Below are 16554 nucleotides of genomic sequence, written 5' to 3'. Positions count from 1 at the left end.
CACTCTACACACTATACCCTACACTCTATACCCTACACTCTACACTCTATACCTTACACTCTACACTCTATTCCCTACACTCTATACCCTACACTCTATACCCTACACTCTATACCCTACACTCTACACCCTACACTCTACACCCTACACTCTATACCCTACACTCTAATCCCTACACTCTACACTCTATACCCTACACTCTATACCCTACACTCTATACCCTACACTCTACACTCTCTACCCTACACTCTCTACCCTACACTCTATACCCTACACTCTATACCCTACACTCTACACTCTATACCCTACACTCTACACTCTATACCCTACACTCTATACCCTACACTCTATACCCTACACTCTATACCCTACACTCTATACCCTACACTCTACACTCTATGCCCTACACTCTACACTCTATACCCCACACTCTACACTCTATACCCTACACTCTACACTCTATACCCTACACTCTATACCCTACACTCTATACCCTACACTCTACACTCTATGCCCTACACTCTGCACTCTATACCTTACACTCAACACTCTATTCCCTACACTCTATACCCTACACTCTACACTCTCTACCCTACACTCTCTACCCTACACTCTATACCCTACACTCTATACCCTACACTCTACACTCTATACCCTACACTCTATACCCTACACTCTATGCCCTACACTCTATACCCTACACTCTATACCCTACACTCTACAATCTATACCCTACACTCTATACCCTACACTCTATGCCCTACACTCTATACCCTACACTCTATACCCTACATTCTATACCCTACACTCTATACCCTACACTCTACATTCTATACCCTACACAATATACCCTACACTCTATACCCTACACTCTACACTCTATACCCTACACTCTATACCCTACACTCTATGCCCTATACTCTATACCCTACACTCTATACCCTACACTCTATACCCTACACTCTACACTATATACCCTACACTCTATACCCTACACTCTATACCCTACACTCTAATCCCTACACTCTACACACTATACCCTACACTCTATACCCTACACTCTACACTCTATACCTTACACTCTACACTCTATTCCCTACACTCTATACCCTACACTCTATACCCTACACTCTATACCCTACACTCTACACCCTACACTCTACACCCTACACTCTATACCCTACACTCTAATCCCTACACTCTACACTCTATACCCTACACTCTATACCCTACACTCTATACCCTACACTCTACACTCTCTACCCTACACTCTCTACCCTACACTCTATACCCTACACTCTATACCCTACACTCTACACTCTATACCCTACACTCTACACTCTATACCCTACACTCTATACCCTACACTCTATACCCTACACTCTATACCCTACACTCTATACCCTACACTCTACACTCTATGCCCTACACTCTACACTCTATACCCCACACTCTACACTCTATACCCTACACTCTACACTCTATACCCTACACTCTATACCCTACACTCTATACCCTACACTCTACACTCTATGCCCTACACTCTGCACTCTATACCTTACACTCAACACTCTATTCCCTACACTCTATACCCTACACTCTACACTCTCTACCCTACACTCTCTACCCTACACTCTATACCCTACACTCTATACCCTACACTCTACACTCTATACCCTACACTCTACACTCTATACCCTACACTCTACACCCTACACTCTATACCCTACACTCTAATCCCTACACTCTACACTCTATACCCTACACTCTATACACTACACTCTATACCCTACATTCTACACTCTCTACCCTACACTCTATACCCTACACTCTATACCCTACACTCTACACTCTATGCCCTACACTGTACACTCTATACCCTACACTCTATACCCTACACTCTATACCCTACACTCTACACTCTATACCCTACACTCTATGCCCTACACTCTATACCCTACACTCTATACCCTACACTCTATAAACTACACTCTATACCCTACACTCTATGCCCTACACTCTATACCCTACACTCTATACCCTACACTCTATACCCTACACTCTACACTCTATACCCTACACTCTATACCCTACACTCTATACCCTACACTCTACACTCTATACCCTACACTCTATACCCTACACTCTATGCCCTACACTCTATACCCTACACTCTATACCCTACACTATATACCCTACACTCTACACTCTATACCCTACACTCTATACCCTACACTCTATACCCTACACTCTAATCCCTACACTCTACACTCTATACACTACACTCTATACCCTACACTCTACACTCTATACCTTACACTCTACACTCTATTCCCTACACTCTATACCCTACACTCTATACCCTACACTCTATACCCTACACTCTATACCCAACACTCTACACCCTACACTCTATACCCTACACTCTATACCATACACTCTATACCCTACACTCTACACTCTATACCCTACACTCTACACTCTATACCCTACACTCTATACCCTACACTCTATACCCTACACTCTATACCCTACACTCTACACTCTATACCCTACACTCTACACTCTATACCCTACACTCTATACCCTACACTCTATACCCTACACTCTATACCCTACACTCTACACTCTATACCCTACACTCTATACCCTACACTCTACACTCTATACCCTACACTCTATGCCCTACACTCTATACCCTACACTCTATACCCTACACTCTATACCCTACACTCTACACTCTATACCCTACACTCTATACCCTACACTCTATACCCTACACTCTACACTCTATACCCTACACTCTATACCCTACATTCTATACCCTACACTCTATACCCTACACTCTATACCCTACACTCTATACCCTACACTCTACACTCTATACCCTACACTCTATACCCTACACTCTACACTCTATACCCTACACTCTATACCCTACACTCTATACCATACACTCTATACCCTACACTCTATACCCTACACTCTATACCATACACTCTATACCCTACACTCTATACCGTACACTCTATACCCTACACTCTATACCCTACACTCTATACCCTACACTCTACACCCTACACTCTATACCTTACACTCTATACCCTACACTCTATACCCTACACTCTAAACTCTATACCCTACACTCTACACTCTATACCCTACACTCTATACCCTACACTCTATACCCTACACTCTACACTCTATACCCTACACTCTATACCCTACACTCTATGCCCTACACTCTATACCCTACACTCTATACCCTACACTCTATACCCTACACTCTACACTCTATACCCTACACTCTATACCCTACACTCTATACCCTACACTCTAATCCCTACACTCTACACTCTATACCCTACACTCTATACCCTACACTCTACACTCTATACCTTACACTCTACACTCTATTCCCTACACTCTATACCCTACACTCTATACCCTACACTCTATACCCTACACTCTATACCCAACACTCTACACCCTACACTCTATACCCTACACTCTATACCATACACTCTATACCCTACACTCTACACTCTATACCCTACACTCTATACCCTACACTATATACCCTACACTCTATACCCTACACTCTACACTCTATACCCTACACTCTATACCCTACACTCTATACCCTACACTCTATACCCTACACTCTACACTCTATACCCTACACTCTATACCCTACACTCTACACGCTATACCCTACACTCTATGCCCTACACTATATACCCTACACTCTATACCCTACACTCTATACCCTACACTCTATACCCTACACTCTATACCCTACACTCTATACCCTACACTCTATACCCTACACTCTACACTCTATACCCTACACTCTATACCCTACATTCTATACCCTACACTCTATACCCTAAACTCTATACCCTACACTCTATACCCTACACTCTACACTCTATACCCTACACTCTATACCCTACACTCTACACTCTATACCCTACACTCTATACCCTACACTCTATACCATACACTCTATACCCTACACTCTATACCCTACACTCTATACCATACACTCTATACCCTACACTCTATACCGTACACTCTATACCCTACACTCTATACCCTAGACTCTATACCCTACACTCTACACTCTACACTCTATACCTTACACTCTATACCCTACACTCTATACCCTACACTCTAAACTCTATACCCTACACTCTACACTCTATACCCTACACTCTATACCCTACACTCTATACCCTACACTCTACACTCTATACCCTACACTCTATACAATACACTCCATACCCTACACTCTATACCGTACATTCTATACCCTACACTCTATACCCTACACTCTATACCCTACACTCTACACCCTACACTCTATACCTTACACTCTATACCCTACACTCTATACCCTACACTCTAAACTCTATACCCTACACTCTACACTCTATACCCTACACTCTATAACATACACTCTATACCCTACACTCTATACCCTACACTCTATACCATACACTCTACACTGTATACCCTACACTCTATACCATACACTCTACACCATACACTCTATAGCATACACTCTATACCCTACACTCTACACTCTATACCCTACACTCTATACCCTACACTCTACACCCTGCACTCTATACCCTACACACTATACCCTACACTCTACACTCTATACCCTACACTCTATAGCCTACACTCTATACCCTACACTCTATACCCTACACTCAACACTCTATACCCTAAACTCTATAGCCTACACTCTACAATCTATACCCTACACTCTATACCCTACACTCTATACCCTACAGTCTATACCCTACAGTCTATACCCTACACTCTATACCCTACACTCTACACTCTATACCTTACACTCTACACTCTATTCCCTACACTCTATACCCTACACTCTATACCCTACACTCTATACCCTACATTCTATACCCTACACTCTATACCCTACACTCTATACCCTACACTCTATACCCTACACTCTACACTCTATACCCTACACTCTATACCCTACACTCTACACTCTATACCCTACACTCTATACCCTACACTCTATACCATACACTCTATACCCTACACTCTATACCCTACACTCTATACCATACACTCTATACCCTACACTCTATACCGTACACTCTATACCCTACACTCTATACCCTACACTCTATACCCTACACTCTACACCCTACACTCTATACCTTACACTCTATACCCTACACTCTATACCCTACACTCTAAACTCTATACCCTACACTCTACACTCTATACCCTACACTCTATACCCTACACTCTATACCCTACACTCTACACTCTATACCCTACACTCTATACCCTACACTCTATGCCCTACACTCTATACCCTACACTCTATACCCTACACTCTATACCCTACACTCTACACTCTATACCCTACACTCTATACCCTACACTCTATACCCTACACTCTAATCCCTACACTCTACACTCTATACCCTACACTCTATACCCTACACTCTACACTCTATACCTTACACTCTACACTCTATTCCCTACACTCTATACCCTACACTCTATACCCTACACTCTATACCCTACACTCTATACCCAACACTCTACACCCTACACTCTATACCCTACACTCTATACCATACACTCTATACCCTACACTCTACACTCTATACCCTACACTCTATACCCTACACTATATACCCTACACTCTATACCCTACACTCTACACTCTATACCCTACACTCTATACCCTACACTCTATACCCTACACTCTATACCCTACACTCTACACTCTATACCCTACACTCTATACCCTACACTCTACACGCTATACCCTACACTCTATGCCCTACACTATATACCCTACACTCTATACCCTACACTCTATACCCTACACTCTATACCCTACACTCTATACCCTACACTCTATACCCTACACTCTATACCCTACACTCTACACTCTATACCCTACACTCTATACCCTACATTCTATACCCTACACTCTATACCCTAAACTCTATACTAGGGTTGAGCGAAACGGGTCGAACATTTTCAAAAGTCGCCGACTTTTGGCTAAGTCGGGGTTTCATGAAACCCGATCCGACCCCTGTGCGGGGTCGGCCATGCGGTACGCGACTTTCGCGCCAAAGTCGCGTTTCAATGACGCGAAAAGCGCCATTTCTCAGCCAATGAAGGTAAACGCAGAGTGTGGGCAGCGTGATGACATAGGTCCTGGTCCCCACCATCTTAGAGAAGGGCATTGCAGTGATTGGCTTGCTGTCTGCGACGTCACAGGGGCTATAAAGAGGCGTTCCCGCCGACCGCCATCTTACTGCTGCTGATCTGAGCTTAGGGAGAGGTTGCTGCCGCTTTGTCAGAAGCAGGGATAGCGTTAGGCAGGGTCCATTAACCACAAAACCGCTTGTGCTGCAGCGATTTGCACTGTCCAACACCACCCTCGGTGTGCAGGGACAGTGGAATTTTTTTTTTTTTTTTTTTTCCCCTCAGCGCTGTAGCTCATTGGGCTGCCCTAGAAGGCTCCCTGATAGCTGCATTGCTGTGTGTACGCCGCTGTGCAAACCAACTGCTTTTTTCAAAGCACAAATCCTCTTGTTCCTTCCTTTCTGCACAGCTATCTTTTTTGTTTGTCCACACTTTTTATTTCATTTGTGCATAGTCCACTCCTTATTGCTGCCTGCCATACCTGGCTGAGATTACTGCAGGCAGGGAGATAGTAGCTGCCCTGCCATACCTGGCTGAGATTACTGCAGGCAGGGAGATAGTAATTGTAGGACATTCCCTGTTTTTTTTTTTTTTTTTTTTTGGTGGGAGATTAAGATTGGCAATTTGGCATTTCTGCTAGAGTGCCATCCCTGTGTGTGCCATCTCTCTCACATAGTGGGCCATAGAAAGCCTTTTCATTTTTCTGTATTTTTTTTTGTGGGGTGTATAAATTCTCCCTGATAAAAATACAGTGGGAGATTAATATTGGCCTTTGGGCTTGTGTGCCAGTCCTGAGTGTGCCATCTCTCTCACAAATAGTGGGCCATAGAAAGCCTATTTTATTTTTTTTTGGGTTTTATAAATTCTCCCTGAAAAAAAGGGAGATTAATATTGGCCTCTGGGCTTCTGTGCCAGTCCTGAGCGTGCCATCTGTGCCAGTCCTGAGCGTCCCATCTCTCTCACAAATAGTGGGCCATAGAAAGCCTATTTAATTTTTTTTTTGGTTTTATAAATTTTCCCTGAAAAAAGGGAGATTAATATTGGCCTCTGGGCTTGTGTGCCAGTTGTGAGCGTGCCATCTGTGCCAGTCCTGAGCGTGCCATCTCTCTCACAAATAGTGGGCCATAGAAAGCCTATTTAATTTTTTTTTTGGTTTTATAAATTTTCCCTGAAAAAAGGGAGATTAATATTGGCCTCTGGGCTTGTGTGCCAGTTGTGAGCGTGCCATCTGTGCCAGTCCTGAGCGTGCCATCTCTCTCACAAATAGTGGGCCATAGAAAGCCTATTTAAATATTTTTTTGGTTTTATAAATTCTCCCAGAAAAAAAGGGAGATTAATATTGGCCTCTGGGCTTCTGTGCCAGTTGTGAGCGTGCCATCTGTGCCAGTCCTGAGCGTGCCATCTCTCTCACAAATAGTGGGCCATAGAAAGCCTATTTAAATATTTTTTTGGTTTTATAAATTCTCCCAGAAAAAAAGGGAGATTAATATTGGCCTCTGGGCTTCTGTGCCAGTCCTGAGCGTGCCATCTGTGCCAGTCCTGAGCGTCCCATCTCTCTCACAAATAGTGGGCCATAGAAAGCCTATTTTATTTTTTTTTTGGGTTTCAGAAATTCTCCCTGGAAAAAAAAAGGGAGATTAATATTGCCCTTTGGGCTTGTGTGCCAGTACTAAGCGTTCCATCTCTCTCTCTCTCTCAGTCAGTGGGCCATAGAACGCATATTTTTGGTTTTATTTGTTTTCTAAATTCTCCCTGAAAAAATCATTTTATTTTATTTGGTTTCTAAATTCTTCCTGATAAAATCATATTTTTTTTATTATTTTTATTTCTAAAGTCTCCCTGAAAAAAAAAAAAAAAAAAAACAACCAAAAAAACAGTGGGAGATTAATATTGGCCTTTCTGCTTGTGTGCCAGTCTTGACTCCTGGGTGTGCCATCTCTCTCTCTCTCTCTCTCTCTCTCTCTCTCTCTCTCTCTCTCTCTCTCTCTCCAATTGTGGTCCATAGAAAGCCTATATTTTTTTTCCTTGATTTGGGTTCTAAAATCTACCAGAGAAAATAACTACATCAATCATTGGTAGAAAAATATTGGCCTCTGGGTTTGTGTGCCACTCCTGACTCCTGTGTGCGTCATCTCTCAGTCAGTGGGCCATAGAACGCCTATTTTTGGTTTTATTTGTTTTCTAAATTCTCCCTGAAAAAATTATTTTATTTTATTTGGTTTCTAAATTCTTCCTGATAAAATCATATTTTTTTTATTATTTTTTTTTCTAAAGTCTCCCTGAAAAAAAAAAAAAAAAACAGTGGGAGATTAATATTGGCCTTTCTGCTTGTGTGCCAGTCTTGACTCCTGGGTGCGTCATCTCTCAGTCAGTGGGCCATAGAACGCCTATTTTTGGTTTTATTTGTTTTATAAATTCTCCCTGAAAAAATCATTTTATTTTATTTGGTTTCTAAATTCTTCCTGATAAAATCATATTTTTTTTATTATTTTTTTTTCTAAAGTCTCCCTGAAAAAAAAAAAAAAAAAACAACCAAAAAAAACAGTGGGAGATTAATATTGGCCTTTCTGCTTGTGTGCCAGTCTTGACTCCTGGGTGCGTCATCTCTCAGTCAGTGGGCCATAGAACGCCTATTTTTGGTTTTATTTGTTTTCTAAATTCTCCCTGAAAAAATCATTTTATTTTATTTGGTTTCTAAATTCTTCCTGATAAAATCATATTTTTTTTATTATTTTTTTTTCTAAAGTCTCCCTGAAAAAAAAAAAAAAAACAGTGGGAGATTAATATTGGCCTTTCTGCTTGTGTGCCAGTCTTGACTCCTGGGTGCGTCATCTCTCAGTCAGTGGGCCATAGAACGCCTATTTTTGGTTTTATTTGTTTTCTAAATTCTCCCTGAAAAAATCATTTTATTTTATTTGGTTTCTAAATTCTTCCTGATAAAATCATATTTTTTTTATTATTTTTTTTTCTAAAGTCTCCCTGAAAAAAAAAAAAAAAAAAAACAACCAAAAAAAACAGTGGGAGATTAATATTGGCCTTTCTGCTTGTGTGCCAGTCTTGACTCCTGGGTGTGCCATCTCTCTCTCTCTCTCTCTCCAATTGTGGTCCATAGAAAGCCTACATTTTTTTTCCTTGATTTGGGTTCCAAAATCTACCAGAGAAAATAACTCCATCAATCATTGGTAGAAAAATATTGGCCTCTGGGCTTGTGTGCCACTCCTGATTCCTGTGTGCGTCATCTCTCACTCAGTGGCCCATAGAAAGCATATAGTTTGTTACATTTGTTTTCTAAATTCTCCCTGCAAAAATCTATTTTTTTTTTTTTGGGGGGTTTCTAAAGTGTTCCTGAAAAAAATAAAAATAAAAAAAAAATAATAGTGTGACATTAATATTAACATTTGTGCTTCAGTGACAGTCCTGCGTGTGGGGCATCTCTCTAATTTGCAGCCACCAAAAAAAGAGTGTGTAACATTGGGCCTGATTTTCGCTGTGGTCTCACCAACCTGTAAAGGGGTAGCTAAATCATACAGAAGTTATAGCTCACCGTGTAAGTTGTGTGACTGCAACAAATAACGTTAGTTTGGTTACGTTTTTAAAACAATGAGGAAGTCTAGTGGAAGAGGTCGTGGCCGGGGGCGTTCATTGTCAGCTGGTAATGAGGGTAGTGGTAGTGGTGGAGCATCAGGTGGTCGTGGGGGAAAAAATATTGCACCTAAGTCTGGAGCTGTGGAGCCAGGTTCGTCGTCCGGCTACACAAGGCCTCGAACGCTCCCTTTTCTGGGATTAGGAAAACCGCTTTTAAAGCCGGAGCAGCAAGAGCAAGTTTTGGCTTATCTTGCTGACTCAGCCTCTAGCTCTTTTGCCTCATCTCGTGAAACTGGTAAAAGTAAAAGCAGCGCGTCGTTAGTGGATGTTCACGGTCAGGGACAAGTCACTTCCTTGTCCTCTTCAGCAAAAACAACAACAGAGAAGAATGCAGCAGGCGACACAACGGGTTACTCCATGGAGCTCTTTACACATACCGTCCCTGGCTTAGAAAGTGAAGCAGTTAACAGTCCATGCCCATTACAAATTGAATCTGACATGGAGTGCACTGACGCACAGCCACAGCCAGACTACTATGCTGGTCCTTTGACTCAGACCACAACATTGCCCTCGCAGGGTGCTGATCAAGAATCAGACCCTGATGAGACTATGTTGCCCCATCACGAACGCTATACCACCGAACGACACGGTGACACAGACGAAGTTGCGCAGGAGGTACAAGAAGAGTTATTAGATGACCCAGTTCTTGACCCCGATTGGCAGCCATTGGGGGAACAGGGTGCAGGCGGCAGCAGTTCTGAAGCAGAGGAGGAGGAGGGGCCGCAGCAGGCATCAACATCGCCACAGGTTCCATCTGCCGGGCCCGTATCTTGCCCAAAACGCGTGGCAAAGCCAAAACCTGGTGGAGGACAGCGTGGCCATCCGGTTAAAGCTCAGTCTGCAATGCCTGAAAAGGTATCCGATGCTAGAAAGAGTGCAGTCTGGCATTTTTTTAAACAACATCCAATTGATCAGCGCAAAGTCATCTGTCAAAAATGTTCTACTTCCTTAAGCAGAGGTCAGAATCTGAAAAGTCTCAATACTAGTTGCATGCATAGACATTTAACCACCATGCATTTGAAAGCTTGGACTAACTACCAAACGTCCCTTAAGGTTGTTGCACCCTCGGCCAATGAAGCTAGTCATCAACGCAACATCCCTTCCGGCAGTGTAGGACCACCATTTAGCGCACCACCTGCTGTATCTGTGCAGGTATCTTTGCCAGGCCAAAGCAGTCAGGGTCAGGGAATCACCAGTTTCGTAGTAGGAAACACTGCATCTAGGGCACCGGCGGCAACAATACCATCTCCCACCGTCTCTCAGTCTGCCATGTCCACCGGCACCCCCGCTAGTTCCACGATCTCCAGCTCTCCAGTCCAGCTCACCCTACATGAGACTATGGTTAGAAAAAGGAAATACTTAGCCTCGCATCCGCGTACACAGGGTTTGAACGCCCACATAGCTAGACTAATCTCGTTAGAGATGATGCCCTACCGGTTAGTTGAAAGCGAAGCTTTCAAAGACCTGATGGACTACGCTGTACCACGCTACGAGCTACCCAGTCGACACTTTTTTTCCAGAAAAGCCATCCCAGCCCTCCACCAGCATGTTAAAGAGCGCATCGTCCATGCACTCAGGCAATCTGTGAGCACAAAGGTGCACCTGACAACAGATGCATGGACCAGTAGGCATGGCCAGGGACGTTACGTGTCCATCACGGCACACTGGGTAAATGTGGTGGATTCAGGGTCCACAGGGGACAGCAAGTTTGGGACAGTTCTGCCTAGCCCACGGTCTAGTAAACAGTTGTCTGTAGCCGTTCGCACCCCCTCCTCCTCCTCCTCCTCGTCCTCCTGCAGAAGCAAGAGCTCGTCCACAGACCGCAGTCGCACAAACACTCCATCCGCACCTGCCACTGTTGCACACCAGGTCTCCCATTATGGGGCAGCTACTGGCATACGTCAGCAGGCTGTATTGGCTATGAAGTGTTTGGGCGACAATAGACACACCGCGGAAGTTCTGTCCGAGTTCTTGCAGCAAGAAACGCAGTCGTGGCTGGGCACTGTAGATCTTGAGGCAGGCAAGGTAGTGAGTGATAACGGAAGGAATTTCATGGCTGCCATCTCCCTTTCCCAACTGAAACACATTCCTTGCCTGGCTCACACCTTAAACCTGGTGGTGCAGTGCTTCCTGAAAAGTTATCCGGGGTTATCCGACCTGCTCCTCAAAGTGCGTGGACTTTGCGCACATATCCGCCGTTCGCCTGTACACTCCAGCCGTATGCAGACCTATCAGCGTTCTTTGAACCTTCCCCAGCATCGCCTAATCATAGACGTTGCAACAAGGTGGAACTCAACACTGCACATGCTTCAGAGACTGTGCGAACAGAGGCGGGCTGTTATGTTTTTGTGGGAGGATACACATACACGGGCAGGCAGTAGGATGGCAGACATGGAGTTGTCAGGTGTGCAGTGGTCGAAGATTCAAGACATGTGTCAAGTCCTTCAGTGTTTTGAGGAATGCACACGGCTGGTTAGTGCAGACAACGCCATAATAAGCATGAGCATCCCCCTAATGCGTCTGCTGATGCAAAGTTTGACGCACATAAAGGATCAGGCGTCTGCACCAGAGGAAGAGGAAAGCCTTGATGACAGTCAGCGATTGTCTGGTCAGGGCAGTGTACATGACGAGGTACCGGGCGAAGAGGAGGTGGAGGATGAGGAGGATGATGGGGATGAGTATATTTTTAATGAGGAAGCTTTCCCGGGGGCACGGGAAATTGGTGGCGTGGCAAGGCCGGGTTCTGGTTTTTTGAGGGACACAAGTGACGTAGATTTGCCTGCAACTGCCCCTCAACCAAGCACAACCGCAGATTTGACAACGGGAACTTTGGCCCACATGGCGGATTATGCCTTGCGTATCCTCAAAAGGGACACACGCATTACAAAAATGATGAACGATGACGATTACTGGTTGGCCTGCCTCCTTGATCCTCGCTATAAAGGCAAATTGCAAAATATTATGCCACATGAGAACTTGGAACTAATATTAGCAACAAAACAATCAACTCTTGTTGACCGTTTGCTTCTGGCATTCCCTGCACACAGCGCCCGTGATCGTTCTCACACGAGCTCCAGGGGCCAGCAGACCAGAGGTGTTAGAGGGGCAGAAATCAGAAGTGGCGTTGGACAGAGGGGTTTTCTGACCAGGTTGTGGAGTGATTTTTCTATGACCGCAGACAGGACAGGTACTGCAGCATCAATTCAAAGTGACAGGAGACAACATTTGTCCAGTATGGTTACAAACTATTTTTCATCCCTTATCGACGTTCTCCCTCAACCGTCATTCCCATTTGATTACTGGGCATCCAAATTAGACACCTGGCCAGAATTGGCAGAATATGCATTGCAGGAGCTTGCTTGCCCGGCAGCTAGTGTCCTATCAGAAAGAGTATTCAGTGCTGCAGGTTCAATACTAACAGAAAAAAGGACTCGTCTGGCTACCCAAAATGTAGATGATCTAACCTTCATTAAAATGAACCACAACTGGATTTCAAAATCTTTTGCCCCACCCTGCCCGGCTGACACCTAGCTTTCCTATGAAAAGGTCTTGCCTGTGGACTATTCTGAATGACTTTTCCAATCTCGTAATTTTCTTCACCTGATTGTCCAGCATACGACATGTTTCCACCTCACGAAATGGCCAAACTCCCCACACGGGGCCGTGCTATCGCCACTTTGCGCTTGGACCCTTGAGAGTGCTGTTTGTCTGAAGAGGTGGGTGTGGCCGCTTTTGGTCGACGGCACTGCCACTGGGTCCCTCATAGTACAATAAAGTGTCTCTGGCGGTGGTGGTGCGCACCCAACGTCAGACACACCGTTGTAATATGAGGGGCCCTGTGCCTGTACCGCCGGCCACAAGACAGTTCCCCCCCCCAGCTCAAACAGTGCTCTACCACTAGCAAAATTATCTCTCACAGCTTCACCAATGTGTAGTCTAGCCGCTGACATCCTTCAATGCCTGGCACTGACAATACCATTGTTTTGACATTTTTGTTATGTTAGGCCTTCGAAGCCTGTCTGCGGTCCCTTCTTTCTACAACTACTACACTGACCAGGCCACTGCTGGCCGTGTTACCCTGGAACCAATTTAAAAGTGCCTACAGTCAGCCCAATTTTGTTATGTTAGGCCTTCGAAGACTGTCTGCCGTCACTCCTTCCACTAGACTTCCACTGACCATACACTGCTGCCCATGTACCCCTGGAACCAATTTAAAGTGCCTACAGCCAGCCCAATTTTGTTATGTTAGGCCTTCGAAGCCTGTCTGCGGTCACTCCTTCCACTAGACTTCCACTGACCAGACCACTGCTGCCCGTGTACCCCTGGAACCAATTTAAAAGTGCCTACAGCCATGTGTTATTATTTTAGGCCTTCGATGCCTGTCTGCGGTCACTCCTTCCACTAGGCCTCCACTGACCACACCACTGCTGCCCGTGTACCCCTGGAACCAATTTAAAATTGCCTACAGCCAGCCCAATTTTTTTATTTTAGGCCTTCGATGCCTGTCTGCGGTCCATTCTTTCAACTACTACTACACTGACCAGGTCACTGCTGCCCGTGTACCCCTGGAACCAATTTAAAATTGCCTACAGCCAGCCCAATTTTTTTATTTTAGGCCTTCGATGCCTGTCTGCGGTCCATTCTTTCAACTACTACTACACTGACCAGGTCACTGCTGCCCGTGTACCCCTGGAACCAATTTAAAATTGCCTACAGCCATGTGTTATTATTTTAGGCCTTCGATGCCTGTCTGCGGTCACTCCTTCCACTAGGCCTCCACTGACCACACCACTGCTGTCCGTGTACCCCTGGAACCAATTTAAAATTGCCTACAGCCATGTGTTATTATTTTAGGCCTTCGATGCCTGTCTGCGGTCACTCCTTCCACTAGGCCTCCACTGACCACACCACTGCTGTCCGTGTACCCCTGGAACCAATTTAAAATTGCCTACAGCCATGTGTTATTATTTTAGGCCTTCGATGCCTGTCTGCGGTCCATTCTTTCAACTACTACTACACTGACCAGGGCACTGCTGGCCGTGTACCCCTGGAACCAACATCAGAAAATATAAAAATAAGTATTTTGCTTATAAAAAAGAAAATACTGGTGAGATATCAAATGCAGACATTTTAACATTAAAAACAAACACACAACTCTAATCTGGTACAGTACTAAAAATGGCCACCAGCTACAATTACTTTCTCCTGCAAGTAGTTAACTGAAAGTTTTTTTAAATTGAAAACACACATATGGCATCCACCGAGTGTTGTCCTGTCGCGTCTTCTTTATATTATTGCCGAGAAGATGCAAAATAATGAAAATAATAAAATCATTAATTACCAAAATAATAGAGAAAGTCAACACCACATTGCAAATAAACATTCATTCCAAATAAAGAAGCAGGGCGCGTCCGAGGGTGAGTATATACCTAATAAGAATATAATCACCCTCGGACGCGCAATGCTTATTTCCAACAGCCTTCCTTCCTAAGAATCAGCCCTTCCGTCGTGTAGAGAGACGTTGTGTTACACTCCAAGGTGTTCCCCAGGTTGCCTTTCCTGAGCTTCGATCTTCCGGCTCTCGTTTAGTAGTTCTTGGAAACTACTCTGCATTAGGCCTTCAAATTGGGTATGGGGTGTAGAGAGATGGTGTGTTCCACTCCAAGGTGTTCCCCAGGTTGCCTTTCCTGAGCTTCGATCTTCCGGCTCTCGTTTAGTAGTTGTTGGAAACTACGCTGCATTAGGCCTTCAAATTGGGTATGGGGTGTAGCGAGAGGGTGTGTTACACTCCAAGGTGTTCCCCAGGTTGCCTTTCCTGAGCTTCGATCTTCCGGCTCTCGTTTAGTAGTTCTTGGAAACTACACTGCATTAGGCCTTCAAATTGGGTATGGGGTGTAGAGAGAGGGTGTGTTACACTCCAAGGTGTTCCCCAGGTTGCCTTTCCTGAGCTTCGATCTTCCGGCTCTCGTTTAGTAGTTGTTGGAAACTACGCTGCATTAGGCCTTCAAATTGGGTATGGGGTGTAGCGAGAGGGTGTGTTACACTCCAAGGTGTTCCCCAGGTTGCCTTTCCTGAGCTTCGATCTTCCGGCTCTCGTTTAGTAGTTCTTGGAAACTACACTGCATTAGGCCTTCAAATTGGGTATGGGGTGTAGAGAGAGGGTGTGTTACACTCTAAGGTGTTCCCCAGGTTTCCTTGCCATTGCTTCGGTCTTCCGACTCTCGTTTAGTAGTTGTAGAAAAGTACACTGCATTAGGCCATACAAAATGGGTATGGGGTGGAGAGAGATGGTGTGTTACACTCCAAGGTGTTCCCCAGGTTGCCTTTCCTGAGCTTCTATCTTCAGGCTCTCATTAAATTGTGGTTAAATGGAACAACTGCATTTGGCGTACTAGTTGGTTTGGGGCCTACTATCGGTGTCTGCCACTCCTTGCTGTTCTCCTCCACTGAACAAAGCTGTGCCGCCTGTTTACTACGGTTGCCAATTTTGAACTGCATTTCGACTACTTACTGATTTGGCCCTACTCTCTGTGTCAGCCTCTCATTCCAGTTGTCCTCCACTGCAATGCCCCCTGGTTATTCCTGTGTTACCAATTTTGAACTGCATTTAGCCCACTTTCTTCTTTGGGCCTATATCTGTGTTTCCACTTCATCGTGCCCATTGCCCAGCCAGTGATAGATGAGTCTGCTGGT

The sequence above is a fragment of the Ranitomeya imitator genome, chromosome 6 (assembly GCF_032444005.1).
Source record: "Ranitomeya imitator isolate aRanImi1 chromosome 6, aRanImi1.pri, whole genome shotgun sequence".
NCBI classification, from domain to species: Eukaryota; Metazoa; Chordata; class Amphibia; order Anura; family Dendrobatidae; genus Ranitomeya; species Ranitomeya imitator.
This window is presented reverse-complemented; position numbering follows the sequence as displayed.